At 46.9% G+C, this 15,431-nt stretch overlaps 2 protein-coding genes across 9 annotated transcripts in view; one reads left to right on the top strand and one right to left on the bottom strand.

Moving 5' to 3' along the window:
* ZBTB38 (zinc finger and BTB domain containing 38) overlaps nucleotides 1-15,431 on the bottom strand; it is a 130,882-nt gene that overhangs the window by 110,283 nt on the left and 5,168 nt on the right. The window lies entirely within an intron of this gene.
* Nucleotides 1,716-15,431, top strand: part of SLC16A14 (solute carrier family 16 member 14) — a 49,374-nt gene continuing 35,658 nt past the window's right edge. The window contains exon 1 of the mRNA XM_033958528.1: nucleotides 1,716-1,987. The gene's annotated coding sequence lies outside the window, so the exon portion shown is untranslated. The remainder of the gene's footprint in view (nucleotides 1,988-15,431) is intronic.

Genomic DNA, 15,431 nt, shown 5'->3' with positions numbered 1-15,431 from the left:
CCCCTCTAGCCAACAGGACTCCCAAGGGGATGGAAGACTTTGGAAGCAGGGTTCGTCCATATAATATAATGGACGGGTCAGCCTTAGTAAAAGAGGGGATTTATAAGTTAATTACCTGAACAGAAAACAAAAAAAGGGTTCCACCAAAGAGATGGGTGGGATTTCTGTCCCCGTGCAATTCTCTATTCTGGACCCGGCCGGCTGTGCACCCCCCTTGAAGCGTGCACCCGGGGCGGACCGCCCTCCCCTCCCCCTCCCCATGGTACGCCACTCCACTGTTCCCTTATAACACGAAACATTTCTTGTCTGCATAGCCCTATCAGAGAATCTTAATAAAACCTTAGCCGCGCATGCGCACTCTGAACTGCGTGCTTCCATGATCTGTAGGTCTGTGGCCGCAGGAGTGCGCATGCGCGCCTAGCTGTGACAGTGGCCGGCAGAGAATCGGTATGCCGGACTCCCTTCTCTTCAGCTCCTCCAGGCAGTGGCAGACCAAACAGGACCTGTTCGCGGAACCCAAGGTAATGTTCTGACCAAAGTTAGTTTTAAGTTCTAAGCCGCCGCCGCGGCTCCTCTCACGAGCCGCACCTGTGGCTTAGAACTGCTGCGGCTTAGAACTGCCACGGCTTAGAACTTAAAACTAACTTCGGTCAGAACTAAGGGAGTCAAGGCCCCAATTGTAAAGGTCGTCATCGTCATCTTTGCCCCTCTCCCCGGCACACCCAAACCCCCGTTCAGCCTCGCATCCGACCCTCCCTTCGGCTCCCTTAATCCCTTAGTGCCACTGCTCCTCTTCTCTTCCCGTGGTCCCGGCAAACGTCCTGACTCCAGCAGCGGCCGCAGCACTCTAAACACGCTGCTTCGCGGCCTGCTACTGCCCTGATTTGCTCTGCCCGACACGGGACCACGGGTAGGGGGCGGCAAGGGACTAAGGGAGTCAGCCACACAGCGGGAAGGGAGGGTCAGATGGGAGAGAAAGGGGGCTACTTTGGGGGGAGGGGTGTGCTGGGAGGCAGACAGCTTTGCTTGTGGGGAGAAGACAGAAGGGGGGCAACGGAGACACAGTCAGGGAGGAACTGGAGGGGGAGAGAAAAAGGGGGCTGCTTTGGGGAGGGGTGTGCTGGGAGGCAGACAGCTTTGCTTGGGGGGGGCGGGAAGACAGAAGGGGGGCCACGGACAGACAGTCAGGGAGGAACTGGAGGGGGAGAGGGAAAGGGGGCTGCTTTGGGGGAGGGGTGTGCTGAGAGGCAGATAGCTTTGCTTGTGGGGAAAGACAGAAGGGGGGCCACGGAGAGACAGTCAGGGAGGAACTGTACGGGGAGAGGGAAAGGGGGCTGCTTTGGGGGAGGGGTGTACTGGGAGGCAGACACCTTTGCTTGGGAGGGAAGACAGAAGGGGGGGGCCACGGAAAGACAGTCAGGGAGGAAATGGAGGCGGAGAGGGAAAGGAGGCTGCTTTCTAGCACCCGTTAATGTAACGGGCTTTAACACTAGTAGTTAATAAAACCAAAGAGAGCTATTTCGCTGACTGATCTTTTTTTGTTGTTGTTGTTTATAGGCACACATTAACCAGACACAAGTTTACACTGATAACCACAGATACAAACTTCATCCTTCCACAAGGGGGTGCGTGTGAGGTGACTGCATGTGTCTGTCCTTTTCCAAACCAGAATCAGCCGGTCTAGCAATGAAAGAGTATACAAGTGAAAACTGTACATACTTTGCGGCAATACAAAACATACATCCTCGTTGGAGAAAAGGACTGAAACATGACAGTCTTTCTGTCCCTCCCCCCCCCAATCCGTGTTATTTTCTGCAAGGCCAGCAACGATCAGAACGAGAAAAGGTCTGGACCATGACAGCCTGATCCTGAGCCACAGCAGCAACTGTTAGACATACAGGTTTAAATTGCCAATGGGGCATCCGGGAAAACACCGAGACTAAAAGAAGAGGAGAAGCGACTAGGTCGGGCTGTAGGATCGGAAGAGGTAAGTGCTTGCTGGAAACGGAACCGCAGATCCATTTAAATAGGCACGGTGGCAAGGGGTAACTAGCGGTCATTCATTGAGGGAGATCCGAGGTAAGAGTCCTCCTCCAGACAGGCTGACAGATGTCTAGGAGGAATCCTCGCCAAGGCTCTCTCTGGGCTGGGTCCCTCCCCCTCCCCTAGCCCCCGGGGGGGCAGGGATGCATATTTAATCAGAATCGTGCAAAAAGCTCCGAGAGTGTCTGACTTGCAGGTCAAACTTTTTGCTTGGCCAACCTGTGCAACTTAGATCCGTTTCTCCGTGTTGCATTTCTCAATCAGATCTAAAAGAGAGAGTTTTTAAATTTGGCACCCAAAAGCGATTGTTCTCTTAGATCTGGGTCAACGAAAGAGGCTGTATTTGTGTGGAGTCTTGGGAGATTCACAACACTGGAAGGTTGCATGTCTGGGGCTGCAATTATTTCAGTGCTGGAGATCCCCAGTTCACATAGCTAATAGGCCGGCAGTTCCCAGCAGAGGATAAGGAGAGGAGTTGCTGAACCAATCAGGGCTGCTCCAGTTTACAGTCGGCAAGGAAATGTGCAACAGCTACCAGGAATTAAAGATATCTGACTTGCTCTGACTGCCCATGGGCAGAAAAATTGTATCCAAACAACAAAATTATAACATTGGATCACTCTCTGTAGACAGGATTTCTATCAAAGTCAGTTCCCTTCGCATTCTACATCCATCTTTGGCATTAACTTTTAACATTCAACTTTCTTCCTTTTTCCATATCTTCTCCTCCTCTCCACCCATATGCACCATCTCCTCTATCTTTCTTCCCTATTTCATCAATCCTAAACAGCATTTCTTCCATCTCCCCTTCCCCAATCCTCCCATCCCTGTGCACCATCTCCTCCCCCTTCCCCGGTGGTCTGGCATATTCCTTCTCTCCTTCTCACAGTCTATCTCTGTCCCCCCCTCCTTCTCTTCCTTTCTCCCCTACTGTGGTCTGGCATCTTTCTCCTTCCCTGGCATCTCTCTCTCTCTCCTTCCTTCTCTCCCTCTTCCCCTTCCCGTGGTCCCTCCTTTCTTTCCTCCATTCCCATGGTCTATTATAAGAACATAAGAATAGCCTTACTGGGTCAGACCAATGGTCCATCAAGCCCAGTAGCCTGTTTTTACGATGGCCAATCCACATCATTAGTACCTGGCCAAAACCCAAGGTGTAGCAATATTCCATGCTACCAATACAGGGCAAGTAGTGGCTTCCCCCATGTCTTTCTCAATAACAGACTTTGGACTTTTCCTCCAGGAACTTGTCCAAACCTTTCTTAAAACCATCTACACTATTTGCTCTTACCACATTCTCTGGCAACGCGTTCCAGAGCTTAAATATTCTCTGAGTGAAAAAAAATTTCCTCCTATTGGTTTTAAAAGTATTTCCCTGTAACGTCATGGAGTGTCTGTCCCCTAGTCTTTGTAATTTTTGACAGAGCAAAAAATCGATCCACTTGTACCCGTTCTACTCCACTCAGGATTTTGTAGACTTCAATCATATCTCCCCTCAGCTGTCTCTTTTCCAAGCTGTAGAGCCCTAATCGTTTTAGTCTTTCCTCATACGAGAGGAGTTCCATCCCCTTTACCATCTTGGTCGCTCTTCTTTGAACCTTTTCTAGCGCCACTATATCTTTCTTGAGATAAGGAGACCTGAATTGAACGCAATACTCCAAATGAGGTCGTACCATGGAGCGATACAGGGGCATTATGACATTCCTAGGGCTCCTTTTACAAAGGTGTGCTAGCGGTTTTAGCGCACGCACCGGATTAAAGCACGCTAGCCGAAAATCTACCGCCTGCTCAAAAGGAGGTGGTAGCGGCTAGCGCGCGCTATTCCGTGCATTAAGGCCCTAGCACGCCTTTGTAAAAGGAGTCCTTAGTCTTGTTAACCATCCCTTTTTTAAAATTTATTTATTTTGTCAATATAATTACAAGCATCCACTTGTTCTAGAAATACAGAGAATAAAGAATTAACAAAAAGCAGAAATCTTCAGTCAAATAATAATACTGTATATGTAATCTCTTCCTCAGACCACAATAAAGCTGGAGAGGAACACAGAAGATAAGGAGATCAATTAAGGTTATATATTTAAATGAAGGTATATACTTAACAGGTTATAACAACATCTGCAATATAATTTAATTATCCCTGCTTTAATGGAGCAGTTTCTTAGTATCTACAAAGGCTTTAAGCTGGTCAGGGGCAAAAAAGATATATTTAGTCCCAGCATATTTACACAACATTTACATGGGTAACTTAGCAAAAAAAAAAAGCCCCCAATGCCTTAACCTCTTGTCTCATATTTATGAATAATTTCCTTCGTTCTTGGGTAGATTTGGTCACATCTGGATAGACCCCAATTCTTTGTCCAAGGAACAAAGCTTGAGAGAAACGAAAAAACATAGGCATCACAGAATTTAAGTCTTGTTCAAAAACAAACGAGACAAGAAGGGTAGGACGAGATCGAATTTCTAAAGATTTTTCCAATCAATCAGATAGGTTAGTAATGTCAATAGGTTGCAATTTCTCAGCTTCAGGTTGATTATCCAGTTTCTTTTTTTCAGGAAGATAGTAGATACGGTTAATAAGTAGCATTGTTTCAAGTGGAAATGTTAGTACTGCAGACATGTATTTTTTAAACATGTTGCCCGGTGATACTCTGGTGGCCTTAGGAAAATTTAACAGTCTAAGATTTAACCTTCTGTTAAAATTTTCAATTTGTTTAATTTTTCTGTGAATAAAAAGTTTGTCTTTCACCAAGTTCCCAGTGGCGTACTAAGGGGGGGAGCCGGGGGGCGGGGCGGTCCGCTCCGGGTGCTAGCCCTGAAGGGGTGCTCCCAGCCTTGAAGTCATTGGCGTCCGGTTCCCCCCCCCCCCCGGCATTAGGTTCCCCCTCCCCGATGTCCGGTTCTCCCCCCTGGTGCCTGGGACCGCAGCAGAGGAAACAGCACCGAAGCAGCGCAAAGATCACTGGCATCGCAATCTTTAAACAGGCTGCTTCTCTACGGTAAAATATGGTAAATGGTGCAGGGAGGCCAGGAGGATGAGCAGTCCTTCGGGGTGGGGGAGCGAGCAGTCCTTCGGGGTGGGGCAGCAGGCCTTCAGGGTGGAGCAGGCAGGCAGGCCTTCAGGGGGGAGACAGGCCTTCAGGGAGGGATGCAGGCCTTCAAGGGGGGGGGGACAAGCCTTCATGGGGAGAGACAGGCTTTCAGGGAGGACATGCCTTCAAGGGGGACAGGCAGGCTTTCAAGGGAGGGACAGGCCTTCAAGGGGGACAGGCAGGTAGGCCTTCAAGGGGGGGACAGGGAGGCAGGCCTTCAATGGGGGGACAGGCCTTCAAGAGGGACATGCAGGCAGGCCTTCAAGGGGGAACAGGCCTTCAAGGTGGGGACAGGCCTTCGGAGGGGTGCAGGCCTTCAAGGGGGGGCAGGCCTTCAGGGGTGGGATGCAGACCTTTAAGGGGGGAACAGGCCTTCAGGGTAGGGGGGGCCCTGGCATGTAGAAGTACACGGAGGGAAGGGGGGGTTCAAAGAGACGTGCATATGCCGGACTTTGAGGGGAGAAGAAATAATGGGTTTGAAAATAGAGGAGAGGGAGAGAGATGATGGACCATGGGATTTAGGGAGAGAAGGAACAGAAAGGGAGAGAAGTTGGACATAAGGGATGGTGTGGAGGGGGGATAGAGATACTGGATAGGAGGGTAGTTGGGAAAAGAAAGGGAGAGATGGTAGACCCTGGGGTGGTGGGGTAGGAGGGAGAGATGCCAGATAAAGGGTAGTTAAGAAAAGGTGGATTTGTGGAGGGAGACGAAAACCTCCTGGAAAGATGCCAAACCTCCTGGGGAGGGAAGGGAAACGGAAGAGGAGGACAGAGATGGCAGATGGTTGGTTAGCATGAAGAAAGAAGGAGACCCTGGCAAGCAAGTTATCAGAAGACAACCAGAGCCTTGGACCAACAAGATTTGAAACCAGACAACAAAAGGTAGAAAAACTAATTTTATTTTCTGTTTTGTGATTACAATATGTCAGATTTGAAATGTATATCCTGCCAGAGCTGGTGTTAGATTGCAAACGTGAGCTAGGATTTAACAGAGAGAGGAAAAGTCCTTTTTGTTTCTTTATTTTATTTACACCACAGCGCCAGTGTGGTTAGGAGAAGCCAAAGGGGGGGTGAAAAAGTTATAAAATAAACCAACCAGGATGTTTGGAAAAAAAAAACCAAAAAACAAACAAACACCCAATTGGGCAGGAAAATCGAATCGAAAAACCAATTCAATAGGCTGAATCGAATCGAAATTTTTTTCCTAAATCGGGCAGCACTAGTTTGTGTTACTGTCTTAGATTTTAGGACCTGGGATTGGGGAGAGATGGCATCATCAGTACTTTATAATGCAAGTGAAACGAGGATTTGGTCAGACTTTTGAAGGGTCTGCAGAAGAAAAATATTGTATAGGCCGGGGACATGAGACAGCAGGAAATGGGAACTTTTCTTCCTTCTATTTTTGTGAATGGCAAGGCTGAGGGTGTCAGAGAGTTCAGTTAAAATATGTGCTTTATAAGAAAATATAATAATGTGTTTTATAAAGTTTAAATGGCAATGCGTATTACCAAAGAACTATTTCACACAGTGCAATTTTTAGTTTATGGCCATGATGATGCAAAAGGAGTCAAAGGTTTAAAGCCTGATGAGTGCCCAAGGCATTTGAAAAGGAAAGTGGAGAATTTTGTAGGGGCAGAAGATGGATGTATGGTAAATGAAGTTTTGATTGATATGGAGGATGATATGGAAAGATGGTTGAGTTTTGAATTAGTGACTGAAGATGAGGTAAAAGGTGTAATACAGGGGTGCCCAACACGTCGATCGCGATCGACCAGTAGCTCAGGAAGGCAACGCGAGTCGATCGCGGAGCCCATCCCGGGCTCCGTGATAGACTCGTGTTGCCGTCCTGATCTACCGGGCAGGTCAGCCTTCCTCTCCAGTGTTCTCTCTAGGGCCTTTTAGCTGGACCCAGCTGTCATCTGCTGCTGCCGCCGCTGCTGAACATTAAAAAAAAAAAAAAAAAAAAAAAACCGGCTTGGAGATTTCAGCCCTTAGCGAACTTATGCTCCGTGGCTCTAACGTGTGCGTGCCGGCTTCCCTTCTCTTCCCTCCGAAACCGGAAGTTATGTCCGGGGGAGGGGGGAGAAGGGAAACCGGCACGCACATGTTGAGAGCCCTGAAGCAAGCGTTCGCTATGGGCTAAGGCAGGAGACAGGTTAGTGAAGCATTTGCTCTTCTTGCTGCCGGGTCCTGCCTACTTTCTGTTTCCGCGAAGGCAGGACCCGGCAGCATTTCCCCCAATAGGTCGATCGCGATCTTGGGCCAATCAGCCTTTCTCTCCCCGACGGCAGAATTGACGTCAGGGAGAGGAATGCTGGTCGGCCGAAGCAGGGAGAGCCTGGGGCAGCGTCGGCTTTCGGGCCTGTTATTGGTGACGGTTTGGGTCCTGGTCCCCGATGGCAGTGGCAGTGGCTTGGGGGAGGGCAGGGAGAAAGAAAGAAAAAGGGCAGGCAGGGAGACAGAAGGAAAGAAGAGAAATATAAAAAAAAAAGAAAGGGAGGCAGAGAGAAAGAAAGGGCAGGGAGAGAGGAAGGAAAAGTTGGGGGAGGGAATGAGGTCTAGAGGAGAGGAAGCATACAGGCTAAAAGAAGGGAAGAAAGATTGGATACACAGTCAGAAGAAGAAAGTGCAACCAGAGACTCATGAAATCATCAGACAAGGTAGGAAAAATGATTTTATTTTAAATTTAGTGATCAAAATGTGTCTGAATTTATATCTGCTGTCTATATTTTACACTAAGGTCCCCTTTTACTAAACCGCAATAGAGTTTTTTAGCGCAGGGAGCCTATGAGCGTCGATAGCAGCGCTGGGCATTCAGCGCAGCTCCCTGCGCTCTAAAAACTGCTATTGTGGTTTAGTAAAAAGGGAGGGGGTATATTTGTCTATTTTTGTATGGTTGTTACTGAGGTGATAGTGCATAGAGTCATCTGCTTTGACCTCTTTGGAAAACCCTGGAATAGGAGTGATAATTAACATTTTCTATGCGTTCAGTGTGCGTTGTGTTTTTTTTAAATTTTATTGTTGGTAGATCATTTTGACTTGGTCATTTTAAAAGTAGCTCGCAAGCCCAAAAAGTGTGGGCACCCCTGGTGTAATAGAAAGGCTCGCCCCAACGAGATCGGCATTTGAGCCTTGTTCTACAGCACATGTGAAATTAGTTGCTAATGAAGGGATTTCTGTGCTAACAGCAATTGTAAATACATCATTGTTCCTGAGAGTTGTTAGATTGCTACTTTGAAGCCTTTATTAAAAAGACAAAATTTAGACCTAGGAAATTTTAGTAATTATAGACCAATTTCTATAATATAATCTGAACTTCTGTATCACATTTTTCCAGAATAGGTTCAAGGCGATTTACAAGCAAAGAGACCCATACAGTACATAGGGAATTACATATTTGAGAAAAAGATAATTACATCTTATAGTTGTGAATTACAAGCGATAAGACCTATGCAGATCATGGGTAAATTACACGTGGAGAACATGATAATTACCTCTTATTGTTGTACTAGTGAGTACAGATAGAGTTAAGAGGGTTTATAGACATATTAATATGCGGATAAACTCAATGAGGAACTTGATAATTACTACTTGCAGTTGTTTAAGAGAATCCATAGATAGAGGGGGGCTTACAAGGATATTGTTTAGTGTGAGCTTCTATACCGTTGCTAATGACTGGGGAGTCAATTCAGAGCGGTGTGCATGAGCTTCTGTAGAGGTGTTACAATACAGTTATAAAGAACTTCTGCGAGGCGTTATAATACATGGGCTCTATACGGAGTTTCAGGGGCTTCTGTAGCAGTGTTACAATACAGAGTTATTAATACCGGCAAGGAGTTGGCCCAATTCAACTAAATACAATCTATATACAGTACACGTATCTGTATCATGTTTTATGTTTATCTTTGAAATATTATCTTCCTCAGAATCTAGTTTTCTGTGCTTCTGTGCCTGGTCTATTTATATCCCTATTGTGTTCATCCTATCATGTTCCTGATGGGGGGGAGTGGGGGCTAGCCAACTCTATTTTGTTTTATTGGCTAAAGTAGTCTGTGAAGAGGATGGTCTTTATCTCTTTCTTGAACTTTTTGGTATCCTTTTCTAGTTTTAGTTCCTTCAGGATGGTGTTCCATCACCTTGGAGCCATCACTGAGAACATTCTTTTCCTGACACTTTTGTGTTTGATGTATCAGAAGGAGGGAATTTCCAGCAGGTGATTTTGGCTTGAGCGTAGTGTATGTGTTGTGTGCTGATGTAGTATGGCTGCTAGGTATTGTGGCTCAGAGAGATGAATGATTTTGTGTGTCACCCTGCTTTCAATCGGGAGCAAATGTAGTTCTTTCAGTAGTGAGGTGGCACCCATCTGGAGTGTTTGCTAAAACATTCAAGTGGTTGATCAGCAAGGTTGCAGAGACTGGATACTTTTTGGGTTAAAAGAGACACAATGATGTTGGTTGAAGAAACTGGTTGTATAGAAATCTGCTTAATAGTAATATTTTAATTTTTATCTCAACATCTGATGTAGTTTGTCTCTGTTCTAATAGATGTAGGTAGGTCATTCCAGGTCATGGTGACCGTGTATGTGAATAGTAAGTTAAATATTCGGTTGTATTTCACTCCTTTGGTTTGATGGAAGATGGTATGATCAGTTGATGAGTTTCTTGGATTCTGGAGGATGAGAAAAAGGATTTGGAGGACTCATTATTGACTCAGATTATTGAGGATTATTGACTCAGATATGTTGGCCTGAAGGGAATGAAATATTATGCATACTAGTTTAAATGTTATTCATGCAGTGGAGTTTGCGATAGTATTCAGATATGGTGGTGTATTTTTTTTTTAGCTAAAAATAAGCCGTATTGCTGTGTTCTGTATCATTTGTAGTTTATGCATTAGTGATGAGCTTAAACCTGTGTAGAGAGAGTTGCAGGAGTCCAATTGAAATAGGACTAGCATCTGAATCAGGATGGCTAAGTGGTGGTTGTAGAAGTAGGATATGATCAATCTTAATTTTTTCAGGCTCTATAAGTTTTTTTCCCCATAGATTGGAGACCCGGTGTTCATAGGAGAGGGTGGAATCTAGTATGAATTCAAGGATCTTAGCCATTTTATCTATATTTAGGGCTCCTTTTACAAAGCCATGTTAGCGGTTTTAGCGCATGCAGCTTTTTAACGCACGCTAAACCCGCGCTACGTGGCTAGAACTAACGCCAGCTCAATGCTGGCATTAGTGTCTAGCGCAGCTGACAGTTTAGCGTGCACTATTACACACGTTAAACCACTAACGCGGCTTCGTAAAAGGAGCTCTTAGTGTTTCTTCTGATGATGATGGCAAGAATGTGTTGTGAAACCACAGTAGTTTGATTTCGGAAGTATTTAGTTTTAGTTTATTTGTTAGTTTCCGGGAATAGATTTTCTCTATGCCTTCAGAAATTTTGATGGAAGCTTCTCTCATCTCATTGCTTAGTGGGATCAGAAGAAAGATGTTGCCTGCATGTGATAGCAGGCATTCACCCTTCTTGAAGGAGAGGGTACTCAGTGAGCTCATGAATAAGTTGAAAAGTTTGGGGGATAGTGGAGATCCTTGGGAATGATTTTCAAAGTTGGGAGAAGTTACCATCCTTTCAGTTGCAGTATTCTCTGTTTGGTAGGAACTCTTTGAACCAGTTGAGAATAGATCCCGTCAGACCTAGTTCATTCAGTCTGGATAGTAGTAGGTTGAGGTTGAAGGCAGCAGAGATGTCAATTTACAGAAGAACAGATTATTTTCCTGTGCTCATCATCTGTTTAATTTTAGAAGTTAATGTTAATGTTTAATATGAATTGTGGGGCGGGGGATAGTGATTTTGTGTGCCTAATCATTCCGTATCCAAGCTTACATGAATTATTTTAGGGGAAGGGTTAGGGGGTAGTGGAATAGATGGGGTCCTGGATGTGTATAGGGAATTATTCATTAGAATGTATTATGTTGGGAAGGGAAATACTTTGAATTTTATTGTCTTTAAAAATATTTTCATTAAATGTCAATGGCATTAACCATCCAATTAAGAGGAAAAGAACACTTAATTTTCTAAAAAAGCAGGATGCTGATATATATTATATCCAGGAAACACACTTAAATGCCATGGAATCAAAAAAGTTGTTCGTTTGTTCCTGCTGTAGGTAAAAAGGCTGAAATTGCTATTTTAGTTAATAAGAAATGCTTAGCTACTTTTATTTTGAATTCTGCTGATCCCTCAGGTAGATGGATCCATGTGGACATGAGCTTGGGGAAAAATACGCTGGCGCTTTTTAATATCACATCAGGCTGAATTTTTTAAGGCTCTTCAACAGTTGATACTACCACTGGCTGCTTCTAATGTAGTAGTGGCGGGGGACTTTAAAGCTGTTATGGATCCATTATTGGACAAGAAACCAAGTAAAATAATAAAATCATCAGGGTTAGATAATTTGGTACAATCCTGTGCACTTAAGGATATATGGCGGATTCTCCATTTTAATGATCGGGAATTTTCTTTCTGCTCCCAGGTTCACAAATCATTTTCAGGAATAGATTATGTTTTTGTATCAGATAAGTTAGTACAGCAGGTAACAAAAACCACCATAGATCCAATTATTTTGTCAGATCATGGTAGAGTTTGGATTGAATTTAAGTTTGCTGATCAAGATTGCAGTAGACCTGTATGGAGATTTAATAATACGTTGCTTGCACACTCAAACTTTCTAGAAGAATTTCAATTAAAAATGAATGAATATTTTCAAATTAATGTCTCAGAGGAAAGCTCATTAGAAATATTGTGGGATGCTTTCAAAGCTGCCATGAGGGGGCAAATAATCTCATATTTGGTACATATTAGGTAACAACTTATAAAGGAATTTGCTGATCTGGAACAAAATATTAAGGACTTGGAGTCACAATTGGCCTTGAAATGGGAACAATCTACTTTACAAGCCCTCTTAAAAGCTAAATATAAATACAATGAGATTTTCTCTCAACTGGCTAGGAAAGAATTGTTTTCTCAACAGGCTTTGTATTATGGAAACTCAAATAAGGCGGGAAGAGTACAAACTACCTTAAAGCTAAAAAAAAGAAAGGTAAAGATTGTAGCTATTAAAGATGAGAAAGGTGAAACTTATTCTCAAATTGGAGATATTTTTAAACGATTTTTGAACTTTTATAAAGCTTTGTATTCTTCCAAGCCTTATTCAAATAAAGAACTAGAGGGTTTAGAATTTTTAAACTCAATCAAGGGATCAAAAATTCCCGATCACATAAAGGGAAACCTTGAGGCGCCTATTTCATTGAGAGAACTACAAGCAGCGTTGAAGTCCATTAGAATTGGATCCACTCCAGGTGGTGATGGGTTCACTGTAGAATTCTATAAATCATTTCAAATTACCCGATTACCGTATTTTCGCGGATATAACGCGCGCGTTATACGTGATTTTACGTACCGCGCATACCCCTCGCGCGTTATATGCCTGAGCGCGGTATACAAAAGTTTTTAAACATAGTTCCCACCCCGCCCGACGCCCGATTCACCCCCCCAGCAGGACCGCTCGCACCCCCACCCCGAACGACCGCTCGCACGCGCTCCCACCCGCACCCGCATCCACGATCGGAGCAAGAGGGAGCCCAAGCCCTCTTGCCCGGCCGACTCCCCGACGTCCGATACATCCCCCCCCGGCAGGACCACTCGCACCCTCACCCCGAAGGACCGCCGACTCCCCAACAATATCGGGCCAGGAGGGAGCCCAAACCCTCCTGGCCACGGCGACCCCCTAACCCCACCCCGCACTACATTACGGGCAGGAGGGATCCCAGGCCCTCCTGCCCTCGACGCAAACCCCCTCCCCCCAACGACCGCCCCCCCCCCAAGAACCTCCGCCCGTCCCCCATCCGACCCGCGACCCCCCTGGCCGACCCCCACGACACCCCCACCCACCTTCCCCGTACTTTGTGTAGTTGGGCCAGAAGGGAGCCCAAACCCTCCTGGCCACGGCGACCCCCTAACCCCACCCCGCACTACATTACGGGCAGGAGGGATCCCAGGCCCTCCTGCCCTCGACGCAAACCCCCCTCCCTCCAACGACCGCCCCCCCCCAAGAACCTCCGACCGACCCGCGACCCCCCTGGCCGACCCCCCCACCCCCCTTCCCCGTACCTTTGGAAGTTGGCCGGACAGACGGGAGCCAAACCCGCCTGTCCGGCAGGCAGCCAACGAAGGAATGAGGCCGGATTGGCCCATCCGTCCTAAAGCTCCGCCTACTGGTGGGGCCTAAGGCGCGTGGGCCAATCAGAATAGGCCCTGGAGCCTTAGGTCCCACCTGGGGGCGCGGCCTGAGGCACATGGGCCAAACCCGACCATGTGTCTCAGGCCGCGCCCCCAGGTGGGACCTAAGGCTCCAGGGCCTATTCTGATTGGCCCACGCACCTTAGGCCCCACCAGTAGGCGGAGCTTTAGGACGGATGGGCCAATCCGGCCTCATTCCTTCGTTGGCTGCCTGCCGGACAGGCGGGTTTGGCTCCCGTCTGTCCGGCCAACTTCCAAAGGTACGGGGAAGGGGGGTGGGGGGGTCGGCCAGGGGGGTCGCGGGTCGGTCGGAGGTTCTTGGGGGGGGGGCGGTCGTTGGAGGGAGGGGGGTTTGCGTCGAGGGCAGGAGGGCCTGGGATCCCTCCTGCCCGTAATGTAGTGCGGGGTGGGGTTAGGGGGTCGCCGTGGCCAGGAGGGTTTGGGCTCCCTTCTGGCCCAACTACACAAAGTACGGGGAAGGCGGGTGGGGGTGTCGTGGGGGTCGGCCAGGGGGGTCGCGGGTCGGCTGGGGGACGGGCGGAGGTTCTTGGGGGGGGCGGTCGTTGGGGGGAGGGGGTTTGCGTCGAGGGCAGGAGGGCCTGGGATCCCTCCTGCCCGTAATGTAGTGCGGGGTGGGGTTAGGGGGTCGCCGTGGCCAGGAGGATTTGGGCTCCCTCCTGGCCCAATATTGTCGGGGAGTCGGCGGTCCTTCGGGGTGGGGGTGCGAGTGGTCCTGCCGAGGGGGGAGAAGAATCGGACGTCGAGGGGGGGCATCAGGCTTTCAGGATGGGGACAGGACTTCAAGGGGGGACAGGCAGATCTTCAAGGGGGACAGGCACGGAGAGGCGGGGCAGTGCACCGAAAGTCAGGGCGGGTGAACGGTGAGTCGGGGCAACCAGAGGAGAGTCGGGGAGGGCGAAAGGAGAGTCGGGGTGGCCAGAGGAGAGTCGGGGAGAGCGAAAGGAGAGTCGGGGTGGCCAGAGGAGAGTCGGGGAGAGCGAAAGGAGAGTCGGGGTGGCCAGAGGAGAGTCGGGCAGCATGCGCGTTATATGCCTGAGCGCGGTATAGAAAAGTTTTTGTACATATCATCGTGATTTCTGCGCGCTATACCCCTGTTCGCGTTTTACAATGGTGCGCGTTATATCCGCGAAAATACGGTACCTCATCTATTAAATTTATATCAGGCTCAACTGACTAAAGGTTGCATTACAGGTACTATGGCAGAATCTTTAACAATTGTTTTGCCGAAGCCAGATAAAGATCCTACGTTGGTTTCAAATTACAAGCCTATTTCGTTGATTAATGTAGATGGAAAACTTTTGGCTAAATTATTGGCTTTGCACCTAGCCAAGGCTCTCTCTTATATTATTGGTATGCACAAAAAGGGGTTCGTTGCTCATAGACATTCTTCAAACAACACTAGATTGGCTTACCACATGTTAAATTTAACAAAAGCCATGGATGATGCGGCCTTCTCTGTGTCCTTGGATGCAGAGAAGGCCTTTGATCGTGTGGAATGGACCTTCATGATTCAAGCAATGGATTGGTTTGGTATTGGTTCTGGATTTATACAAATGATTCAAACCTTGTACAGCTCCCCCTCTGCCAGATTATATATTAATAATACTTTTTCAGAATGTTTCTGTCTGGAAAGGGGAGTTAGACAAGGGTGTCCATTATCTCCTTTGCTTTTTGATATTGTACTGGAACCCTTATTATTGGCTATTCAACAGGCAAAAGAGATCCAGGGTATTCCTTATGCAGGTTGGGAATATAAGGTCTTTGCATATGCAGATGATATTTTGCTTCATTTGAGGAATCCTGAAACTACCATTCCATATTTACTAGATCTGATTGATAGATTTGGGAAATTTTCAGGATATAAGATAAATTGGAGTAAATCAGAGGTTCTTCCAATGAATGTACATTGTCCAAAAGGATTGTTTGATCTATTTCCCTTTCTTTGGAAAGAAGAGAGTATAAAATATTTAGGTATCTGGATTCATAAA

Source organism: Geotrypetes seraphini, chromosome 9, assembly GCF_902459505.1.
Source record: "Geotrypetes seraphini chromosome 9, aGeoSer1.1, whole genome shotgun sequence".
Taxonomy (NCBI): Eukaryota; Metazoa; Chordata; class Amphibia; order Gymnophiona; family Dermophiidae; genus Geotrypetes; species Geotrypetes seraphini.
This window is presented reverse-complemented; position numbering and strand designations above follow the sequence as displayed.